General features: G+C 42.2%; 1 protein-coding gene across 1 annotated transcript in view; it reads left to right on the top strand.

Annotated features, from left to right (window-relative positions):
• The first annotated feature begins 2,568 nt into the window (after nt 1–2,568).
• Gpb5 (Glycoprotein hormone beta 5) overlaps nt 2,569–24,984 on the top strand; it is a 64,304-nt gene continuing 41,888 nt past the window's right edge. The window contains exon 1 of the mRNA XM_045747218.2: nt 2,569–2,954. The gene's annotated coding sequence lies outside the window, so the exon portion shown is untranslated. The remainder of the gene's footprint in view (nt 2,955–24,984) is intronic.

Raw genomic sequence — 24,984 nt, 5'->3', positions numbered from 1 at the left:
GGACTCTTTAGTATTTTATATACATGCTAAACAGTAGTTATTCATTAGCGTATGTGATTCAATATATGAGTTCGTATCCTGGCCGGGGAGGATTGACAAGGCGCCAGTCCTTAACTGGACGCCTCTGATCGTCCAGCAGCGAATGGGTACCGGTTGTTAAACGACAGTAATCCAGGGAAACTAGTGGATAAGGCTTACCTTGAGTTATGGGATGAGGAAGATCTCAACCTGTTAGCAGGAGTTTGTTCCTGTACCCTCCTGTGTACAATTACAAATCTCTGATTTTTGTTTTAACACTGAAGGCCACAGCAACAAATAAGTTGAAGGCATTTCAAAGACAGATAAAACTAATAATAGTTATTAATTTCATTTACATAGCAAATTGTTCAATACACTACTTCGAATTAAAAGGAGTAATGTGCCTTTTGACTCGCTCTTGGCAGCAGCAGCTAGGGGGTCAAAGACCTCATAAAAGTATGGGCATTTTCATCGCTACTTTATAAGGAAACCTGAGCTAACTTAACCGATCTTCTCCAGACTTTTCATAGTCACACCGAAAGAAAACAAGATACAAAATGTTGTGCGTTGTATGCGGTGTGACGTCATCATTTTAATGACGATACAGGTTTTTGAAACTAAGATTGTTGGGGCTGTGGCGGTCCCACTCACCCTCCACACCACTCGCCCTCCACACCACTCGCCCTCCACACCACTCGCCCTCCCCACCACTCGCCCTCCACACCACTCACCCTCCCCACCACTCACCCTCCACACCACTCACCCTCCACACCACTCACCCTCCACACCACTCGCCCACCACACCACTCACCCTCCACACCACTCACCCTCCACACCACTCACCCTCCACACCACTCACCCTCCACACCACTCGTCCTCCACACCACTCACCCTAAACACAAGGTAAACTCCCTATATCGAACTGGGCAAAAAAACGGGAGGAGAAGGACCCTTGACAAGTCGCCGGCTTCCTGTCCTTGTTGTGGTTATTGAGTAGATGGCAAATATAACTCGTCATGTGTGGTTCTGATATTTGATTAGCATCCTGAATGCATTGTAGAATTGTTTAATATTATGTTACTGACGCCTGGTGGTAAACCGTGCTTTAGGCTTCACGCCATCTTCTCCACAGCTATTTTGACCAAACTAGAGGTAATATAGAAGGAAGCCATGAGCTACGGTGATTCTTGGTGCCCTTAGATGTATCAGAATCATTATCATGAGGTCAGAAGTGAAGCTTCTCAACATTCTAAGAATCATACAAGTCGATACGACCTTTTGCATTAGTCACGAGAGATCCTACATCTCTAGCATTTCTCAACGACCCTTAACACCCCCTATTTTGTGCCCTTAATACCCTAATGATTGACGCTAACATACCATCTCACTCCTTGTATGATAAATGGTTGAATAAAAATGTCTACAATCTCATCAAACTGAACATGGGTATTAAATGACGATGATGTTTCTCTTTATGTGTGCCCCCACCATTCAGGGTATCATACCCACCATTCAGGGTATCATACCCTCCATTCAGGGTATCATACTTACCATTCAGGGGTATCATACCCACCATTCAGGGTATCATACCCACTATTCAGGGTATCATACCCACCATTCAGGGTATCATACCCACCATTCAGGGTATCATACTTACCATTCAGGGGTATCATACCCATCATTCAGGGGTATCATACCCACCATTCAGGGTATCATACCCACCATTCAGGGGCATCATACCCACCATTCAGGGCATCATACACACCAGGGCATCATACCCACCATTCAGGGTATCATACCCACCATTCAGGGGTATCATACCCACCATTCAGCGCATCATACCCACCATTCAGGGTATCACACACACACCCAACACCAATAAAGGCAATGAAACTTGCTTTTCGAAAACCTGTTACACTTGAAACAATTGCCTCCTCCATCAAAAAATAACAATATAAGGTGTCACGAGTATTATGTCTTAAGTTCAGTTATAGGACGCACTCCAGCAGGTTGTATAAGTTCAAGTATGTTTATTGAGCCAAGAAAATATATCCCAAAGTAATACAGTAGCTTAGGCTATTTCTACTTCCCTCCTATCAGGCTGTAGGATTTATAGAAATAATTATACACTGACTATCAGGCTAAAAAAACTGGCTCAATTCTACATTAACTAAACTAGCTGCACTAGAACTAGTCACTAGTACGCTAAAAAAAATAATGGAGTTATTTTATAGTTTCGACTGAAGTAAACAGCTTTATAGGCCACAGTAGGGAAGGTATACAAGGGTCTTGTGGTATAAAACCGGTTTACGAATGAATACCACCCGTGTATTTAACACCTATTTTCTACTGTAATAAAGTGTTCAGCATTACAGAAACCAGTAAATAGCAAAATAATTGTAGTACGTAATTAGATTTTATTAATTTTAGAGTAATGTTATTAAATAGCAGAATGTGGAAACTTTTCACATTCATAATTTGATACACTATAAGAATGTTATAGTCTATAGGGGTAATAAACGCATATTTCCTAACAAATTTCATCCATATTTTGAGTGCATTAGCCGTATTAAAAGTAGTTCCCAGAACCCCCACACATGCGTGTTGCGACTTCACGCCAGCCACGACTCCGCCCTCCTTTGACGTCATCGAGTGGGCGCCTCATGCACCCAACCACGCTGCCCAATCAGCAACAGCTCCTCGGCCTGGAGAGCCTCTGATTGGCGGAGAGGAGTTTCATTGAGAACTCTTGCTAGGTTGCCTACCCCGTGTAGCATGTAGGAGTGTTAGCAGATCGCCGTCGCCAGGTTTGAGGTACGGAAGGGAAGAATCGCAGAGAGTTACAGCTCCTCTGGCGCGACTTGGAGGTAGTAGGCTGCATCAGTCTCTCCGGTGGCGGCTAAACACACAGCAGCTATACAAGAGTAAATAGCAAGGTAAGTGGCTATGCCAAATACTTATCTAGTTTAGGTCACATCAGTCAAAATTGCAAGGTATGTGAGAGGTGAGGTATTTGGTACCTAGTGAGTTTCTTTCCCAAGAGTTTACCATATACAGGTAGCTATCACACGCGGCTTGACTGTAGCCTAGTCTAAAAATATATAATGAACTACTGCTGAAGAATTATAGGCCTTGTTATCGTGGTAAACCACAACTTTATGTCGACATAAAGTTTCAGCCGTAAAAGTAATTTACAAAGAGGTATCACCTGTATTGTGTAAATTACTTTATAAGAGGAATACGCGACACAGCAGACGCCAACTGCTGTATTATATTACAGGAGTAGGTGTTCCTCTCTGCTCTAAATCACTGTAGAATTGTGTACAATTGAATTTCTTTATATACACATTTAAATCTTATCATAGAGGTCATTGAAGACGGCCGTTTTACATTACACATCATAATGTAACATTAATCCTTGTTTGGACCGCTGTAGAGCGTTAATTACATTATGGTAATCGGCTGGAACTATGTCGCGAGGACCGCGCTCGTTAAGGTGTTGAGTGAAGGCCAAATACGTAGTCATTAACCTAATCTCTCTGGCTGAGACTCTTGACATTTTCCGGCCACTTTACATAGCATTAAGGCGGGAACGGCAGAGTCTATTATTCAACTGTAAACGGGTTGAGGAGTGTTGATAAATTGGTTGTTACCGGGCGTTCACCTGTCGGTGTATCTTGTATGCTCATCTGCATATTGTTGGGGGGTGGCTGGGGAAGGGTTTTGGCGTGGGGAGGGGGATGGCGTGGGTGGATGTGGGGGAGGAGGGAGGTGGGGGATTTGTGTGGGTGTTCGGGGTTGGGGGGGAGGATTTGTGTGGGTGTTCGGGGGTTGGGGGGGAGGATTTGTGTGGGTGTTGGGGGTGGGGGGGAGGATTTGTGTGGGTGTTCGGGGGTGGGGGGGGGATTTGTGTGGGTGTCCGGGGGTGGGGAGGGGGATTTGTGTGTGTTCGGGGGTGGAGGGGGATTTGTGTGGGTGTTCGGGGGGGGGGAGGATTTGTGTGGGTGTTCGGGGGTGGGGGGAAGGATTTGTGTGGGTGTTCGGGAAGGGGGGGGGGAGGATTTGTGTGGGTGTTTGGGGGGTAGGGGGTTATGGTGGATTTTGGAAGTGATGATGGGATTTGTGGTGAAGGGTCTTAGACACTTTCCTGGTGACATGAAGAGACGTGTTAAGAGGCATGTGGAGGGAAGGTAAAGAGGTGGAAGATCAGAGACGAGGTTTAAGGAGAATGAATTGTGAGGTTTCAAATGTAATACTGTTAGGTTTGAGGAATGATGAGCAATTGAGGTTAAAGAAGGCCGAGGTGAGGTTGTGAGGCTTAAGAAGGTGGCTATTGCGAGGTTTTATGAGTGTTTATAAATGAGAAACTGAGATTTTGAGGTTTAAGTTAGAGGCTGGAAGTTTAAGGATAAGAACTTGGGAGATTTTAGGATGAATGTAAGTTTTTTGGCAGACAGGTTCCTAGCAATAAGGTGAAGTTGAATGGCGAAGGTTTGGTAAGTTGATGGTGTGAGTTTTAAGAATCGGAGGTTTTGAGGGTCAAGACAAGCGCTCTTCGCCTGTACAGATAAGTTAGTTTGAGGTTGAGTGTGGTTGATGCTCGGGGAAGAAAAGACACGAGAGATTACGTCTTAACGCAAATAAGTCTCCTCAGAGGTTTTAAGGTTGATGATAGGTGCCAAGACTTGAGGAGGTTGTGAGGTTGAGGAGGAAGGCTGATTGGTTTTGAGGTTTAAAAGGTAGAGATGAGAGGTATTTAATGTTACACGCTGGGGTTGGGAGTAAGGCAGGCAATAGGCGCATTGTTTGTGATTGGCTAATATGTTTTGTCTAATGAACACCTTTAATATTGTGTGCTCGTTCTCCTTAGATGTTTGAGGGGTTGAGCGTGTGCTCTAAAGCCCCGCCATTCGGCCATCAGTTAATGCAATGACTTTTTACATTTTTCTTGTATTTCAAACAATCGATTTGGCTTGGACAGCTTCGTCTAGTCTGTACCATTTATTTAAGACTCTTAAAATGGAAAAAGTTTGACAATAATTTGTCTGCAATTTCCCTTCTTGTCCCTTCTTTCTGCCACCCCAATCTGTTTTGTGCTTCGTTCTTTGTATATTCTTCCTAGCCTCTCTGTCTGTCTCTCTCTCTCATAAATAAATATATAGATATATTATATAGAGCAAATAGCTTTTGCTCTTTGGTCCCACCTCTCGACTGTCAATCAACTAGTGTACAGATTCTGGAGCCTACTGGGCTCTATGAAATATACATTAGTAGAAACTGTATATGGAGTCAGCCTCCACCACATCATTGCTTAATGCATTTCATTTATTAACTATTGACGCTGAACAAATTATTTTTGTCTGTGGTTCATTTGGGTACAAAATTTCCACCTGTGTCCTCTTGTTTTGTGTTCCACCCGTGCTAAATAATTTATTTGTCCACCCTGTCAATTCCTGTGAGAATTTTGAAGGTCTGTTATAATTACACGAGAAACGTAATGTTTTTTTCCCTTACTCTTGACATCCAGGGACGTGAGGAAGGCTTCGCTCCCGTAGTCTTTCCTCGTAGCTCATACCTCTGTTCTGGGACTAGTATGTTGGCATGCCTCTGAATCTTTTAACTTTGCCTTGTGTTATTGAGTCCTAAGTATGGACTCCATACTTAGGCCGGAGCTGCGTACTCCAGGATTGGTCTGACATAAGTGGTATAAAAGGTCCTTACACGTTTCTAAAAGACGGTTCTTATGTTGACCAATCTAGCATGATGATGATATCCTTTTGATATGGGCTTTTGGGAACAGATTCGGTGTGATATCCGCCTGTGCATGCCGGGCTCCCGTGTACTCGCCTAGTTGTAATCACCTAGTTGTGTTTGCGGGGGTTGAGCTCTGGCTCTTTGGTCCCGCCTCTCAACCGTCAATGAACAGGTGTACAGATTCCTGAGCCTATTGGGCTCTATCATATCTATACTTGAAACTGTGTATGGAGTCAGCCTCCACCACATCACTGCCTAATGCATTCCATTTGTCAACCACTTCATCTGTCAAACACACACACACGTGTGTGTGTGTGTGTGTGTGTGTATGTATACGGTATTGATGAATTTTCGTTTTAATTATACTAAACATCTGCTTTTTCCTCTTGCTCCTCGTTCTGTAGTTTTTTTTTTGTTATCCTCTTTCAATCACTGCTAGTTGTCCAATCTCTCTTCCTGCTCCTCTCTTCCTCGTCATCGAAATCATCACGCATAATTTTCACATTTATCTCTTCTTTATGGTACTTTTCTTTTGTCCAATTCTCTAGTTTCTCAACTTTTTCTTAGCTGCTTAGTTCTTCAGTTTTTTCTCTGTGCTCCTCCTTCAATGTTTAATTCTTCATTTTCCTTTTAAATTTCTTATTTTCCTAATCTGTTGCTCTTCCCCCCCCCCCCGTCTTGTTTCACATTTCTTAATTTTCTCCTGTTTTCTAGCTCTGTGTTTTGCTTTAATGTTGATAAAAATGTTATATATCTCAAATTAGTTTTTTTTTGTTTGCACCATTTATCCTTTGCTCGCTCTTCTTCCTCTTTCTTACCGTTAATTTTTCTTCTCAATTTTGTTTACTTCATGCCTTTTTCTCCTTACTAATTTCCTCTTTATTTTTAAAGGATTCATTTTTTTTTATTTGTAATGTTCTCGCTTTTTGTTCTTTGAATCTATTTTATTTTTTGTAATGTTTAAGGCTATCGTGAGCTTTATTTTACTAATGTATTTTTTCGCTTTTATTTTTTAATACTACCTCATTTTATCGGGACAGGCAGCCAGTATATGTATACATGTGAGGCATATGTTAGGTCCTAACATGTATAGGTCATATTAGGTCCTCCCGAAGTCGAACTATTGACCCACCCCAGGATGCAATTCCACAATAAGCACTCCTGGGTGCCTATTTACTGCTAGGTGAACAGATGCATTCGGTGATAGGAAACGCGCCCAATCATGTCTGTCCCACCCGGGGTTCGAATCCTGAATTCTAGATTGCGAGTAGAGAACGAACACGGCTATTTTTGTTCTGCAAACAAGTTAAAAATCGCAGTAAAATTATATTTTGTTCAATTCTATATTCATAACTTTGTGTGTAGGCGTAGTGTGGGCCTTGTATTCACCCAGTTGTATTCACCTATTTGTGCTTGCTGGGATTGAGCTCTGCTCTTTCAGCCCGCCTCTAGACTGTCAATCATTTGTTAGAATTTTTTTTACACGCGCGCGCACACACACACACACACACACACACACACACACACACACACACACACACACACACACACACAGGAAGCAGCCCGTAACAGCTGTCTAATTCCTAGGTACCTATTTACTACTAGGTAGCAGGGGCATCAGGGTGAAAGAAACTAATTTGTTTCTGCTATCACCGGGGATCGAACCCGGACCCTAGGATTACAAGTCCAGAGCGCTGTCCTCGGCTATCTGCCCCAAAAATTGGCAAAATTGTATATGGGAGGTTGTGTGGATGTCCCCGTGTGTGGTTTAGCGTGTGAGTGTACCCGTGTGGTCTGCAGGGTTGAGCCTTGGCTCTAGGACTTCCACCTCTCGAGTCGCTGGTTGTCTAATAGTGACTCCTGCTTTGTTCCATTAATATCCCCTTTGTTATGTCCATTCATTCACTTGTAAACCTCTATCATGTCACCCCTAACTCTTCGGCTTTCCTGTGAATGCAATGTAAGCTTTGTTAATCTTTCTTAGTATGACAGGTTTCTAATTTGAGGTATTAACTTTGTCATGCTTCGCTGGACACGTTCTAGTAAATTTATATCCATTCTATAGTACGGTGACCAAAAGTGAACTGCATAATCTAAATGGGGCCTAACCAGAGCAAGATATAGCTGAACAACAACACAAGGTGTCTTGTTACTAACGCTTCGTTTTTTTTTATTGTTGCCGCCGGAGACGGCTAGTTTGTGCACCCCATTACTCATCCTGTGAGCGGTAGCGCAAAAAGCATCACAGAGGGCACAAAAGGTCTTTATCAGACCTCATCTTAGATTATTACATAAACAATTTCATCTATCATTCACACCTTATAGTTACAATGTCAGCTAGTTAGATACTTCGTTAGTAACATAAATCCTAGTGTCCCATTTGCCTTATTACGAACATTTATGCATTGATTTTTTTTTGGTTATAAATTCTTACTAATCATAACTCCCAGATTCCTTTAGCAATTCGACTTCGCAATCTCGACACCATCCAGCTCGTATCTAGTAACTATCATCATTACCTAGCCGCAAAACCTTACATTTGTCAGCATTAAACTGCATCTGCCAATATTTTGACCATTTTAAAATCTTATTTCGATCGCCTGGAAGTGATAGTGAGTCTGTTTATTACCCCTCCCGATTTTTGTATCATCGGCAAATTTGCAAATATTGCTGCTCAAACCTGAATCTAAAGCATTTATATATATTATGAATAACAGAGGTCCCAGGACAGAGCCTTGAGGCACCTCACTTACATTTTCCCACTCTGACTTAACACCATTTATATAAGTCTTTATTTCCTTTGGTATAGCCATGCCCTAATCCAACTTAATATAGCACCCCCAATACCGTGAGCCTCTATCTTTTTAATCACTTTCATGTGGCACTGTATCAAAAGCTTTGCTAAAGTTAAGGTACACATCACTAACCTTACCACTATCAACTGCCTCAACTATGCTGGAATAAAATGATGGCAAATTTGTTAAACATGAACGTCAATTTGTAAAACAATTGCGAATCATTTATTAATTTATATTTTTTAAAGATGAAGACGAATGGTATTTGCTATTATTGATTCAAGTAACTTTCCCACAACAGACGTTAAGCTAATTGGCCGATAGTTTGATGTAAGTGATCTATCTCCTTTCTTGAAAATTGGTACCACATTAGCAACCTTCCACGACTCTGGCACTCTGCCTGACTCGAATGATTTATTAAATATGGTAGACAATGACTCGCAACGCTCCTCTTTGCATTCCTTAAGCACCCTGGCAAACACTTCGTCCGGCCCTGGGGATTTGTTTAATAACATCCTCCCTGGTAACTGCTAAACTGGTCAACCTATCCTCTTCCCCGCCAACACAGACTTGTTTGTCTGAAGGCATAATGTTCAGTCACTCATTGGTAAACATAAAATATTTATTAAAAATACTACTCATCTCTTCGTCGTTATCAGTTATCTGACGTGTCTCAATTTTTAATGGCCCTATCCTTTTCCCTAGTCTTTGTTCGATATAATTGAAAAAACTTAGGATTTGTCTTTGCTTTCCCTGTTACGCAAACTTCAGAATTTCTTTTTTGCCCTCCTTATCTCGTGTTTAATATTTCTAACCAGTTGGACATTCTTGTTCTAAATTGACTTCCCCATTCTTAATCCTTTTTGTATTCAAGCTCTCTTTTTTTCTACTTACAAGATTCTTCAGATCCTTTGTTATCCATTTCAGGTCATTATTATTTGATTTATTAAATTTGCATGGTATACTACGTTCCTGTGCTTTGCTTAGAATATTCTTAAATGTTATATTTTGTATCCACATCGAAATCTCTTTAAATCACCTATCGCTGGGTTCACATCTCCCTCCAAGACCGGCCCACCTCAATGCCCAGGACTTTCCAATCTATTTCACCCAAACCATTTCTTAGGCTATCAAAATCAGCTTTTCGAAAATCTGGCACTTTAACAGCATTTTCTCCTATAAAACTATTCCATTCTATGCTAAATCTGATTTCTTTGTGAACACTGTTCCCTAGCTCACTTCCAATTTCGATGTCACTTATTTGCGTGTCCCTGTTAGTTAACACAGGGACTTAACACAGTTAAGTCCAAAATATTATTTCCACGCGTTGGTGTCTTAATGTGTTGCTTAAGGAAACAATCGTCAATTAATTCGAGAAAAGTGCTTCATTATTCCCTGTTAGCCAGTTTATTTCACTAAAATTAAAGTCACCTATAACAAATACTGCTTGACCTAGATGCTCGAGATATTTGATTCCATAGATGCTTTGCTTCCATTCTGTCTAAGTTTGGTGGCTTGTATATAACTCCTATTATAAGATTTTTAGCTTTTTCGTTTAATTCTAGCCAAAGTTTCTGTATGTGGCTCAGTTTTGATTCGTTCTTTGAAACTAAATTTCAAATTTGTCCTAACATATATGGCTACTTCCCCTCCTCGTGTAATATGTGTGAAATACAGTACTTTAACTCAGTTTGATATTCAGCTAATAGTTCTGTTTTCTACATTCATCCATGTTTCGGTAAGTACAGTAAAATCTATTCTTTCTGTGCAGACAAGAGCATTTAAATAGTTATTTTATTTCTTAGACTCGTATTGTTCGTGTAAAATACCTTAAGTGTGTTGTTATTTTGAGGCTCCTCTCCTTCCTTGTTCATTTTGCCAATTTTTGTCTCCCAACAACACACACACGTTCATTGCCTCCCTTCTCCATATTAATTCCCATACCACACTCTACTGACAGTTTAATCCCAAACAAACCCCTCCAACCACAGGTTCCAACGAGTTGGCAACAGTAACAACCCCAGCCCTAGATAGATGCACCCCATCCCGAGCATACAAGTCATTTCTTCCATAAGTGTTCCCAGAATACTGGATTTACGTGGCTGGAATAGTCATCATTGTTGAATATTTAATAAATAATTAAATATTTATTTTAAAAAGTTTGCAAAAGCGAAATTTGAATTTATGCCTTCTTATCTTGGAGCAGACTCGATGTCGGTTTAGGCTTTGATTTTGGCCTACACTTACAATGGCGCCATATATGACTTCAGGTTGGGCCGGCAGATTGTGCAAGTTGGAGGGTTGCCGAGCCTGGAGTACAATTTAACCCAAATTCGGCTACCTCGCGAAATTGGTTTCGAATTCAATTTTGTTGGGTTTGGAGGAATGGGGTGTGAGGCCTGAGCTGAGCAAGGGGAATGGGGGGGGGGGGGAGTGGAGTGAAACAGAATAAGGGAAATGGTGAGGAGGAGGAAGAATATGGAACAAGGGGAAAAGCGAAGTAGGGGTGGAAATGAGGAAGATGATGGAATCTATATGGGAAAGACATGAGAGAATGAAGCAAGTCGACATGATGAGGAGAAAACAAGCAAGCAAGCAAGCAAGGAGATACCGATAGCGTAATGAGGGAGAGAACGAGAAGAAAACTAAAATTAGACGGGAAGGGGAAGTAAAGGCACAGGTGAGGAGAGACGCCAAAGGGACACGGAGGAGAGAAGCGAGAGTTAGAGAAAAGGCTGATATTATAAAGTCGAAGTAGAGTGGCCAGGGAGGAAGAAAGGCAGGGCAGTAAGAGAGGGGGTCTGCCTCGCCGCTGCCCCCCCCCCCACCCTCGCTGGCCACCCATGCTCTCCCCCCTCCCAATGGCCACCCACGCTCTTCCCCCCCCCCTCCACTGGCCACCCACACTCTCCCCCCCCCCCTCCACTGGCCACCCACGCTCCCCCTACCCCCTCCACAGGCCCCCCACGCTCCCCCCCCACTGGCACCCACTCTTCCCCCCCACTGGCCACCCACGCCCTACCCCCCCCACCACTGGCCACCCACGCCCTACCCCCCCCACCACTGGCCACCCACGCCCTACCCCCCCACCACTGGCCATCCCAAGATCCCCCCCCCCCCACTCCCACTGGTCCCAAACACTTCACCATCAGTACGACTATTGATTCTGTATAACAAAATAGACTAAATTGTACGACAAAATAAACATATTTCTTCTCGCATAGCTATGGACGGCGGGAACGCCCCGCGGAAGAGTGTGGGGTGTGTTCTTCCCTATTTGTGCCTTTAGGTTGTTTGTTGTTATAGATTCAGCTACTCGGAACAAGTTCCAAGTAGCACGGGCTATGGTGAGCCCGTAGTGGACTTACCTGGCACAGGAGCGGTGCTGTGTGGCTGTAGGATCGAGCGTCGGTTCGTGGATCCCGCCTTTCTAGACTTCAGTTGTTTAAGGGGGGGGAGGGCATTAGCTCCAAATATGCCAAAAAATATGCAATAAATTAAACTAATTTGATTTCAATCAAACTTTTTTAACGTGTTGTATATGAAAAGGGTTTCATCTGGTCCAAGTTTCAGCATCGTAGCATAAATAAGAAGGGAGAAAAAAATATTGAATTGTCAAAAAAAATTCCAAAATGGTATAAAATTAACACAGGTGTCAAATGAATGTCTGACTCTCGGCTATCGCAATAGCATATAATAAAAATATTTAATAATTAGTTTTATCCCCCAAAATTTAGTTGAAAATGAATTTTTTTTTGTATTTGTTTATCGGAGAATTTGCATGAAATTGCCTGATTGCACGTAAGCCTATCTGTAAGGGTGCCAATTTTGGAGGAAATTGGTTGTCAACCTCAGCCACAGATGGCAGCACCTTAGACTTCATTTCTTCATTACTTTCTTTCAAGTAACATAAACGTAACTACTCCTTCTTTCATTTTTATTAAATTTACATTTACACCTTGTATGTAGAGTTTGTCTCTACAATCTGTATGGAGTTTCTTTCCTCAAGTTCATTTATTGATTTTATAATAGTAATAAGCATGATATATTTGCATAATTTTTGAGGAATCTTTGACTATTTATATTAGTAAAACTAAACATATTTTGGAAAATCGGCTCAATCAGATCCTTTATTATATACTAATGTGATAGAAGAGTGTCATAGAAATGATTTCATTTGAAACTTGTGACTGTAGATCCTTATTAAAAATTTGCAAAATTCGTTTGAAAAAAATTCTCCCTTTCTCTTTAGGCTGCGATACTGAAACTTGGAATAATTGCAACCCTTTTCATATAAAACTAGTCAAAAAAAGATTTGTTGACATTGAATAAAGCTTAAAAAACTAACTAATGTCCCCTTAAAAGCAATGACTCCTGTCCTTCTTTATTATATCTAGTGTTAAAGCGTTGAATAGTGTTTGCTTCCACAATGTGGTCCTTCAATTAATTCCATTTTCCTATTACTATCACGTTAAAAGAAAACTTTCTAATGTCTCAATGACTCGGATGAGTTTCCAGCTTCCACCCATGTCCCCTCGTTCTGTTGGTGTTCAGTGTGAGCATTTCGTCTATTTTCACTTTCAATCCCACCTAAGTATTTTGTATGCTGCTATCATATCTCTCTGCTCCCTCCCTTTTTATTGTCTAATGTCGTCAGGTTCAGTTCCTTCAGTCGCTCTTCATATCCCATCTCTTGCAAGTCTGGGACTAGCCTCGTCGCAAATTGTTGAACCGTTTCACAGTTTTCTAATGTTTCTTTAGGTGGGGTGGGGGGGGGGGGCTCCATGATGAGGCTACATATTCTAAGACTGGTTTCACGTAGGCAGTGTAAAGCGCTCTGAATGCCTCCTTACCCGTGGCGTATTGACAAATTTTGTCTTTGTTTTTTGGTTTATGTACAAAGTATGATTATAAATTTATTTAGTTTTACCAAGATTGTTTCACCAAGATTTACCAAGTGTGTGTTTTACAAGTCGATAAGAAATTTATAGGAAATGGTGGCCAGCGCTAAAATGTCACTATGAACAAATCCACAAGGGCCGTGACGAGGGTGACAAGAGACCACAAAACTGCCCCACAAAAACACAAACAAGGACGCCAATTTAGGGGCTCTAAGCCGGGCATAGGATATCAACATGATCAAAGGGAAAAAATGCTGCAGAGATCTCACACCCTAATCCCTGCACAGAGCAAATGACCTTGTTGATGCTTGGGCCATAACTTCCAGCTTTGATAAGTCTTCCTCCACCCACACATAATTAGATAGATATGATGATAGAGCAAGGTTCCTCGACTTCATTCGTCTAACCTGTTCTCTTTAAAATAACGTCGCTTTTCGCTCGTGTGCGCGCTATGGCCAAAAATGGACGTAATTTGAAATGAAATCGGCTGACGAAGGTGATGTACTGTCCCATTTTTTGTTTGAGGCCTCTGGTGTACTCGGTTAGGTTAGGAGAGGGAACTTTCAATTAACGTTTTTGATGACGTTTTGAAACTTAAGGAGAATTTCCTGCTCTCCTAACCTACCAGAAGAACCTTAACTGTTTTTTTTTAAATCCCATTTATTTTAAATCTTTTTTTTCATTTTCAAATTACGTACATTTTCAGCCATACGGGTAAACGGCCAAATTCAGACTTAATTTGTAAGAGGACAGTTTGGATGAAGAGGACGATTGTGACATGCTCTTACGGAATACGAACTAAACTGCTCTACATAAAGGCAGAGCTACATCATCCGGGGTAGATGGAGTTCTTTACGGCAGAATTCAGAGAACACCATCAATGGCGTCCAAGAAATGTGTAAGTACTTCATTCATAATGAAGTACTGCCGGGAATCTTAGCGAAGTATCCAAAATTTGCTTACTGTAGGTGCTGCCTGCACATGACTGTAAAGCTACCGCCTAGTTGGGTGGGTGTGGAGCACATGACTGTAAAGCTGCCGCCCAGTTGGGTGGGTGTGGAGCAAGACTAATAACTGTGACACACCATTGATGTACAATGCGTTGTATAGTGACTTGCGAGCCTCTTGTTGAATCACTTGTGATATTAAAAAATTATTGATAATTATTAATCATTCATTGTGTCGAGGGACAGGAAACCAGTGTGTGTATTCATGCACATTTTGGCCTCTAACATTTTCCAGCACCTCCCACGGATGGGTATGGGGTGCATAATAATGAAATTGAATTGTTAGACCGCCAAATACCTGTCGGGTTAGACTATGTACCCCCTACCCAAATGTTACCAGTTACATATACTCTAATTGGTTGATTGACAGTTGAGAGGCGGGACCAAAGAGCCAGAACTCAACCCCCGCAAGCACAACTAGGTGAGTACTCTGGCCTCGGAGTCTTCTCTCTAGCAGGGCCTGACCATGTTAATTGCGATCCGGACACTATTGGTTCTTTAGTTACATTTGACTTTGGCAAGTAACCAGAGCATTGAGAACAGAAACGCACTAGCATATAAATTACAACATTTAATAATGCAATAAATAAAGTACACGAGAGAAGAATTTTGGTTACCCGGGCCGGCCTGGTGACTCGCCCCATAAACTTCTCCGCTGCAAATAACTGCCAAAAGGATAACACTAGATCAAAATGGTTATATTTAAGCAGCCTTGCTCACTTCAAAATGTTATGGAACTACTGTACTACTACTAGTAGTAGTAAAGTAGTTCCATGATGTTGGATATCAAGCAAGTCAAAACTAAATCAAAGCACAGGTACAAAGTTTACTAATGATAAAACATTTTCGTTGCTTTGAATCAAAATTTGTGATCGCAAGGCTCTCCCCGAGTGACTAGGCTTCTGCCTCAAAATCTAATTTCTTAAAAAATCGGTTCCATAAATAGTAACATGACATACATCATGACCCAAAAAATCACTTCAAAATATCACTTGAGGTACTTACATGGATTTAAGCAAAATAAATTCAAATCGGGTCTTTGGAATAGCCTACTAACAAGGAAAAGCGGGAGGGGTAGACTTAAGACTTAATCTACCTGGTACAGCTGTCGCCATGGCTCGCTTCCTCCAGAATTATCCACGTCTGCACGCGCCTCATTTGTTATTCCGTTTCTAGAGTCTTGCAAGGAATTTATCTTAATGCTTCGCCCTCGTACTCACGCTCAGGTCCTCCCGCTGTAAACTCTGGCGACCGAGCAATAGAGGAGACATACTGCAGTAGACCCGCCCCTCCTTGGCAATGAAGAAACCGGGGAACGGTTTCTTACATTGCAATGAAATTTCCAAAAGTGGGTCCACTGGCTGCTGTGGTCTTTGCAAACCCATTCACATTAGGACTAGGAGTCTACGAATTGCCGGACGTCCATCCCTTGCGACGGCCCTCACATGGGCTCGCTAGGCTCCTCACTACAACATTGCACTGCAGGTTGGTTGACTAGATGATTGAAATTGAAAAAAGTGTATTGAGGTAAAATGCACACAAAGGGATGAGGTAGCTCAAGCTATTCTCACCCCGTTCAGTACAACGTGTTCATACATATATATAAACACACATCACAAACAATAAACATATTGCCGAACATTCTGAGAGATAAACGTATACTTTCACACCTTCAAGCACCTGGCTGTCACTGGTTCTGACCGTATTGTAGTAGGACCACTGAATCGCTTATTAAATATAGGAGACGAACAGAGTAGCTTCGTGTATGCACCGCCGCTTCTTCAACCACGGTGCACACGCAAAGTTCATCAAATTCCCAGAGCTCTCTTCAACAGTACCTCTCCGCGCGAAGTTAGATATTGCAGTATCTTCCCGCCCGCCTGGGAAGTACCATCAACGGCTCCAGCGATCACGTGACCTCGGGTCATTACCCAAGTGGCCAATCTCCCTTTTATGTAACCAATCGCCTTGTTCCTCCACATCTGGGGAAACAGTGTCGTCGCATCTACTAAAATCTTCGCGTAAATTCTCTACTCTGCAAGAGCCCGACTCCGTCCACGTTGAATCACGGACTAGGCTTTCCTCTCTCTCTCTCTCTCTCCCCCCATCACATACCCCCCTCCCCATCACATACCCCCTCCCGCATAAAATTTAAAAATAAATATTTTAAAATTATGGGCTTGATGCATGCTTAAACTTATTCTAAGCGAAAACCTGGGGTCGTAATACATATTTACAAATTAGAATATGACTTAGTAGGTGAGAGAGGCCTGTAGATAAGCCGTACTTGCAATAATCCATCACTCAAAATGTTCATTTGGCTGGTTTTCAGGCTTCGTATATCAAGTTAAAATTTCTCTGGAGATGGGTTAGGGAGAGTGGATGACGAGGAAGGAGACAGGCTGCGTGTCCCTCAGGCCAGGTCGACACTTATTGAATTAAGACACACCGCTCGCCATACACGGAAAAACGTTAACCAGTAATTGTAACAACCACACCATTTACGAACTTACATTTCCAGTTTCCAATACTTGGGTAAGCATACCTAACGTTACCTAAACCATGCATTAAGTTGTACATATGCAGGCGATGAGTCACAATAACGTGGCTAAAGTATGTTCACCAGACCACACACTAGAAGGTGAAGGGACGACGACGTTTCGGTCCGTCCTGGACCATTCTCACAATCGACTTGAGAATGGTCCAGGACGGACCGAAACGTCGTCGTCCCTTCACCTTCTAGTGTGTGGTCTGGTCAACATAAGTTGTACATAGAACAAATTTGAACTACGGGGCAACTGATAAGGATTTTGTGAACGTATTAAATGTGGTTAACCAACGCTGTGTACCGTAATGATGCAGGCAGTCCTCCTGTCCTGATGGTAATTAGAGTAACGACGAGGACCATAGTATATATACCGACGGGACAACGAAATTAGAAATCTGAACTATTGTGTGCTATACTAGGCCTAGGAATATTTAAAAGGTGTTTTTTAGTTTCGTCTATTTTAAATTAAAAAATTTTGCCCCGAGGGGCGAGTTTATTGGGCAGCGTCACTCATCCTGTGAGTGGACACACACGCCATAGTGGACAGTATTGGGCAGCGCCACTCATCCTGTGAGTGGACACACCGCCATAGTGACAGTATTGGGCAGCGCCACTCATCCTGTGAGTGGACACACCGTCATAGCAGCATGTTACAACACTCCCCAATAGGAAGAAAACCCGCTGGGTTGTTCATCCTGTCACTTGTACCCAGACACAGCTGGGGACTTGCTTAACTGTCTCAAATGAACAGCTCCTCAAACAAGAAGATTAACATCTGTCGACCCTTAAAAGCTTACGTTATCTTGCGGGTGCAAAATGGGGGAATCTTTTAAGAACAGTATCAATATTTGACAAATGGTGTTTTCCTAACTCAAACAATGTGGGGTTCATTATTCTACACATACTTCTGATATCTCTCAGGTGTTCACATTCACGTAGATAGTGGTCAAGGCGGTGTCCGTCACTCTCGTCACAAATTTTGCAACTTCGCTGATCAACAGTCGTTTCCATTCCGTATCTCCATGGATATTTGTATCCAAGACGGATTCTCGCTATTACTGATTCTCTCCCGCCTCCACCTCCTCTTCGTCCATAATGATTGGGATTGCTAGCTGCAACCATGTTGTACCAGCTTACAGATTCACTGGTTTGTGCTTCTATCCTCCTTTCCTCAGTTACCTTGTCACGGTGATGTTGCCTGACAATACCTCTAATTTGTAGCAGAGTCTTGGGTATGAAGTATTCAATATGATCTCCAGCAGCAGCCAGCACATCTGCTCGTTTATTCCCACATATTCCAACATGGGAGGGGATCTCCAACATGGGAGGGGATCCACAAACTTGACGACTCTTCCCTGATTGGTAAGTACTCTCACAGCTCTCTTAATTTCAGCGACTATGGCAAGATTTTCTGCCCGATTTTTACTTAGGCTTTGCAGTGCTGCTTTTGAATCGGTGCAAATCACTGCACCATTAGTGTTCCGTTCAAGAAAATTAACGCCATAACAATGGCAATTAGCTCTGCTTGCGTTGAAGAGGCATAGTTCTCAATACGCTCTTTTTCTTCATTTCTGCGTTGGAAAGTATTATCCTTGATTACCGTGTATGCTGCACCAGCCCTTCCATTGACAGGATTAGATGACCCGTCAGTGTAGATTTGATCTAGTTCATCTCCGGCTTCTATAAATTTCCTCGAGATACTTGTGCCTCATTTCTTGTGGTAACATATTGGATTTTTTGTTGTTGCCATTTCATTGATGTTGGCATTTTGTTGTTGCCATCTTGTACGAGTCATCCTCCCAGGGAGGTAACCTCTCTACAGGCAGGAGCTCACGTGCTTGCTCAAGCAGGTGAAGTTCTTCTAGGTAGCAGACTGATCTATGATGTCATTTTTTGCTTCTGTTTTCCTCTGAAAGTAGCACAGAACTCAGTTTTTTCTTGGCAATATCATTGTAATGAGGATCTCTGGCTATCCTAATTGCAAGCTTAGCATTCAGCTCCTTAATTCTGCTTTTAACACTGGGGAGGGACAACTCCTCTCGTAGATTAGATGTTTTGGCAGTTCTTGGAACTCCAAGAATGATTGTCATGGCTTCATTTTGAATGCTTTCAAGCCTTTTAAAATTCTTTGGGAGTAGGTGAACAGAACTGGTGCGGCATAGTCTATGACGGAGCGCACATAGGCTGTGTACATCATTTTAAGCACGGCAATATTGCCGTGCTATTGCCGAGGCTCCATGTCCATTCCAGGTCATAGCTTTGTGTGCTGAGTCGACTTTTGCATGATCCTATGAGTTGGTTCGCCAGGGACACTTGTAAAAACGCTACTCGGAGAGCCCACGATGGAAAGATATTCTATCTGGTCCATGGTCCAGGTGTTGTCGTTATTTTGAGGCTTCATTCGACCTCAACCATCCTTCCTCTCAACTCTCACTGCCCAGAATTCCAATCACTCTCACCCCCTTCAGTCCCCTCACTCTCCTACCTCACCTCCCCTCACTCGATCCTCACATCGTCACCATAGCCCGTTCTACTTTGGAACTTTTGTTCCGAGTAGCTGAATCTAAAAGAACTATTTGTATAGCTGCTTTAATCAAAGCCCTGAAATTAGGAGGACGTCTTGTAACACCTCTCAGGACAAAGTCACTCTAGATGGCAATGACAGAGATACAAAGACGTCTCCTCGTATAAAGTTGTCTATTACTAGCTTAGCCTTCTCAATCTAACGACTGTCTATTCTCAGATTCGGCGTCTTTACGCGCGAACGTCCTGTCTAATTTTTAGATTAGACGTCACCTTGGCGGGTTTTTAATTGTAACCTCTGCACAGTTTACTCTGCTGCACTCTGTGTAGGGTTGAGACAATCATTGGCTCAACCCGGCTTAGAGAGCGGTGACTTGTAATTAGGGAATTAGCGTACAGACAGTCGTGTTGGGGTGGGGGTGGAAGGGGGTGAGATCTGCATATAGGCCACCTGTTTACGGTAGGGGCGTGCCTGCAGAAAACCTGACAAAATTACTTTGTTGCTTATTAATACAATGATCATGTAGTTGTTAACAAGGGTGCATATAACTACCTGCTCATACACGAGTCGGGGGAGAGGGAGCAAAAGACAGGTATACTGTTTATACCATTTAAACAGGTTTACTGTTCAAATGAATGTATACTGCCTCAGAGGTACTACTCAACCGAGGTATACTACCTCTGACGTATACGGTTTCAAAGGTATACTTCAGAAACATCTAACACAGCTTATCCCTCCCACACGTAAACTCCCTACTAAAGGAGGGAAGAGGCGTGAGCCCCTTCTTCCTCCTTCGTGTCAACTCTCTGTTCATCACACCAAAACACAAGTTAGGGCGCGGGGCGTCGACCATAAGGCAGCCCTCAGCGTGTCCCATCTCAAATAATCTTATAAAATCCTTTAAATAGTTTATGTAGGGGGGAAACCCGAGCTAAAATGACGCTAGAGGCGTCAAGGAAATTCCCTCGGGCTAATCAGCTGCTCAAGGGGGGGAAGACGGTATGAAAGGTCATGTCTCTGCTACCTTTTGTGTCTTGTCCTTCCTTTTTACACCCCTAATAAAGCATATCCTTTTTCTATCTCCTTATCTTTTTATTTACTTCTTTCTCCCGTCATGATCCCATTGTTATTCTCGCTAATTCTCTCATTCCCTTGTTTCATATTCTTCTTTCCCCTAATTCTCCCTCTTTCTCGAGTCTCCTTATTGTTCGTCGTCCCTTTCCTCCATTCTACTAAGATCTGTTTACTGTTTTCTTGGTGCTCAGGGAGTGGTTTAACTTCCCAGCCTACAGACACGATTAATTAAATAGAAAGGACATATATTTCAGATGATTATTTCCTAACTTTTCCAAGTTAAGTGGCTAGTATTTACGTCTTAATACACACTTCAACTCCTTGACGATTGGTATGTAACTTGGCCAACCACTGTAGATTACGAGACAAACTCCGTGTACTCGTATTTTCTTTCAATTTACATAGTTCTACATGTATTTGTATGTTATATGAAAATATATGTAAGAGGGGTGGGGTTGTGGTAGTGAGTCCAGCCAGGGCGGTGCAATCTAATTACGCAATAGCCTAGCCACTTGTTAATTTTACATGCGGCTTGCTATTAATAGTTACTCGCTTCCTATTTTGCATACAGCATGTCACCTTGGCAGCATCTCTAATTATTCGTACTCCAGTATGCAAATCAGGCGATTTCTAATTCAGATTTGACTGAGCTAATCTTGACAAAAGCCTACTCGACAAACATATTTCGGGCGCTGTTGCCTACTGCCGATTTACAAGAAGTGTTTCCCATGCTGATGGTGGACTTTGATGGGGTGAGAGACCCCCTCCACTGTCCCCCCCAGTGGTCATGTTGCTGGATGTCCAGGCCAGAGGAATGTATACTAGCCATCTGCATTTGAGGCAACTCGCATTTGAAACTTTTGGCTAGGCTCTGATAAGACATGTATATATAATAAAATAAAGAATTTCGTAGACCAAATTTTTAGCGTTGGCAGAATACGCTGGTAGGCTACGGTTGGAGAATGACAAAACTTGGCTTCAAAAGAAGGGTGTAGATCATATGTATGGATGAGGACCCATGGAGCGTCCAGAAGGGGGGCGAATGACATTATTTTTGATATTGTGTATTTTAAACGGTTCTATATATGCTCACCCTTATCCTCGTATAGCTTGACAGCATCCTCGTCCTATAGCATGATAGCACCTCACAGTCTTCAAAGGCTGTATGTATTTACTATTTACCTTGTATGGTAAAGATAAGGGGATTATACAAAATAAGAATATACTGTTTATGGTGGCAAGGATATTTTCTGGAGCACAGCTGCGGGCACACATTCGAGGGCCCTTGCCACCGACTCATCCTCTTATACGCCCTGAAATCGCACTTAAGAAGTCAAACATGAGACTTCTACACTTCATGTTTATACGACGTTGCAAAGTGTTTCCGTAGCTGGTGTTTGATGTGTGTATCGCTGTGATTGGTGCGAGACTCGATGTATCTTGAGAAGGCTTGCTACTCAATATCTTGAACTCTATCAAGGGCAGCAAGAGCACCAGGAGAGTTGGGTCTGGCCTACCTTAGAGGAAAGTTTTTGGCCTTAAGACATCTTGCAATACTTGTATAAAACTGTGAATTGGTGAATATTAGCCAAGGAAAATCAGTGTTTGTACTCCAGGGCAAGAAGCCGTCTATCGCTGGTGAGTATTTGTAGATTCAAATATTCTGGCAAGATGCTCAGTGGAGCGCGATAGCAGGTTATGTCTGTTGCTTCAAGTGTTGGGGGAAAGGGTGGTGGTGGTAGGTGTTAATGGGGTAGACAGATTAGGGCCAGCAAGCGGCCAGCAGTAGGGGGCCCTTCGGCCGTTCCCAGGAGGTCCCCCAGCCAGAGTCCTGGATCTGACAGTCGTGTGTCGAGGGAGAAGCGGCCTTAAAACAGCGGACAACATTACACCGGTAAGGGGTTTTGTATTTGTATTAGCCGGGCATTCCTGCATTTTGCATACTTTTTTTTCAACATTACGAAGATAACAATTATTTCGTGCTAGAACACTAGCCTATCCTCCTGTTTGGGGAGTACTTAAAATTAAAGTAGCGATGTGGACCATCGTACATATATTGACGAAATGGGCAGTTAGAAAAGCTGAATTTGGTACTACTGAATTCGGACAAACTGGAAAGGGGGTTTTGTATTTGTTGCTAATAAAACCTATCCTAATCATCCTAGGCCCAATGCACGCTATCTGAGGCCTAATACAGTACATAATGCTATACTAGGCCTAGGAATATTTGTTTGGGGTTTTAGATTTATTTTTCCGGGTCATAAGGTAAATAGTACCAAATTCTATTATCTAATTGCCTATGTACGATGGTTCACAGTTACTGAAAGTACTATCTTAACAAAAGGATGGTTTTTAGAAAACATATATGCCCTCCCTGGGCCTTTTCTAAAGCCAGAGAAGGATCATTGGCGCGAGAAACTATGAAAGATGTGAAATCCTCAAGACATATTACGTTATATGTACTTGTACGAATTCACGAAGGTTTCTTCCCTGGGAAGATGAACGCCAGGAGAGAGAGAGAGAGAGCTAGAGAGCGAGGGAGAGCAAGCGAGAGAGAGAGAGAGAGAGAACGCTGGAAGCCTTTCTCTTAATTTCTTCATTACCGGGTAAGTCATGAACTGTTAGACGAGTTATGAATATTAATGATCACGAGAACCAGCTCCCAAAACCCACAATGGCGTGTGGTAGCGAGAGGACCCCAGGGGGGGAGGGGGGACCCCAGGGGGGAGGGGGGTGTACTCGTCTAATGGGGCTTGGGTTGTCTGGTTCCGCCTTGTTATATCCCGCCAGTGTCGGTTAATGTTACGTTAGTGATAAAGTAACTTTATATATATATATAATAAATATAATATATATATATATAAATATATATATATATATAAAATATATGGTTTCACAAGTCGGTGTCTAGGGTAATAATCACTGTTTAATATATAACTTCAAAACGTTTATGGGGAACAAAAGCAACTACATGTAAAATTACAATCAAATAAGGATAGACCCAAAAGTCTTATTATAAGCTCAATATCACTAATGACACACTTTTAATAGGAACATAATATGTGGGGTGTTATCTCACCAGATCAATTAAGCAACCTACTGAACAATAAGATTAACATGCAGACTTGTCTCTAAATCTCCCAAACATATGTCAGACCAACTGCATCAACTGCAACTCCACAGCCATGATTGATTCCCACGCTTGCAAGCGACGCTTCTACACAATACCACCAAAACATAACAAAAAACGTCTCTCTGACACTAGTATAAACTTATCTAATCTCTCTAAAACAAGTCTGAACGTAAAGATGTATTAATGTACGTCAGACCAATCCTGGAGTATACAGCTCCTTTCTGGTATGGACATCCAACAAAAGACAGAGAAGATGCAGAAGTATGCCACCAGACTAGTGCCAGAACTGAGAGGCTACGGGAACTAAATCTCACGTTCCTGGAAAACAGAACTTATAAGACATAATCACCACCTACAAAATTCTCGGAGGAATTGACAGGGTGGACAAATGCAAACTATTTTGCATGGGTGGAGCCCAAACAAGGCTGATGGGGACAAAGGTGGAAACTTGAGTATCCAAATGAGCCACAGAAACATTAGAGAGAATTGTTCAGTGTCAGAGTAGTTAATAAATAGATTGCATTAGGCAGTGATGTGGTGGAGGCTGACTCCATACAGTTTTAAATTTAGGTATGATAGAGCTCAATAGTAACTTGTTAAATAGTTGATTGACAGTTGAGAGGCGGGACCAAAGAATCAAATTAAACCTCCGCAAGCTCAACCAGGCGAGTACACGTACCCGGTGATATACATTACATAATTAATAATGATAAAGAACATGGATTGCAATTACACGTTTTAATTAATTAAATTATATTTCGGTGATCGGCATTTAGGATTAGAATATATTTCCCCCTTTTTCCTTTTGTGTTTAATTACCAACTTGCAAAACGTTACCTGCATGTTGTTATTATCTCGTATCTAATTAAGGTAATTAGAATGCAATATTGTATGCAAATTAATGTGTCTCCCTGCTGTGTTGCCAGATTATGTTCCTTGTGTAATTATCATAATTTACAGAGTTTATGTATGTGATATTTGTTAGTAAATTTTGTGTGTGCAGTTTTATTATTGCTGATATAGTTAAACACGACGATAGTTCTTCAATTATTAGTCGTCTTTATATTCTCCAGTTTGTTATGAGTTTACCATTTAGACACACACATACACACACACACACATTAACACACACACACACACACAGGGGCGTCGGTGGCTTTGTGGATAGCACGCTGGACACGTAATCCTGTGACCCGGGTTCGATTCCCGGCGCCGGCGAGAAACAATGGG

The sequence above is a fragment of the Procambarus clarkii genome, chromosome 7 (assembly GCF_040958095.1).
Source record: "Procambarus clarkii isolate CNS0578487 chromosome 7, FALCON_Pclarkii_2.0, whole genome shotgun sequence".
NCBI lineage: Eukaryota > Metazoa > Arthropoda > Malacostraca > Decapoda > Cambaridae > Procambarus > Procambarus clarkii.
This window is presented reverse-complemented; position numbering and strand designations above follow the sequence as displayed.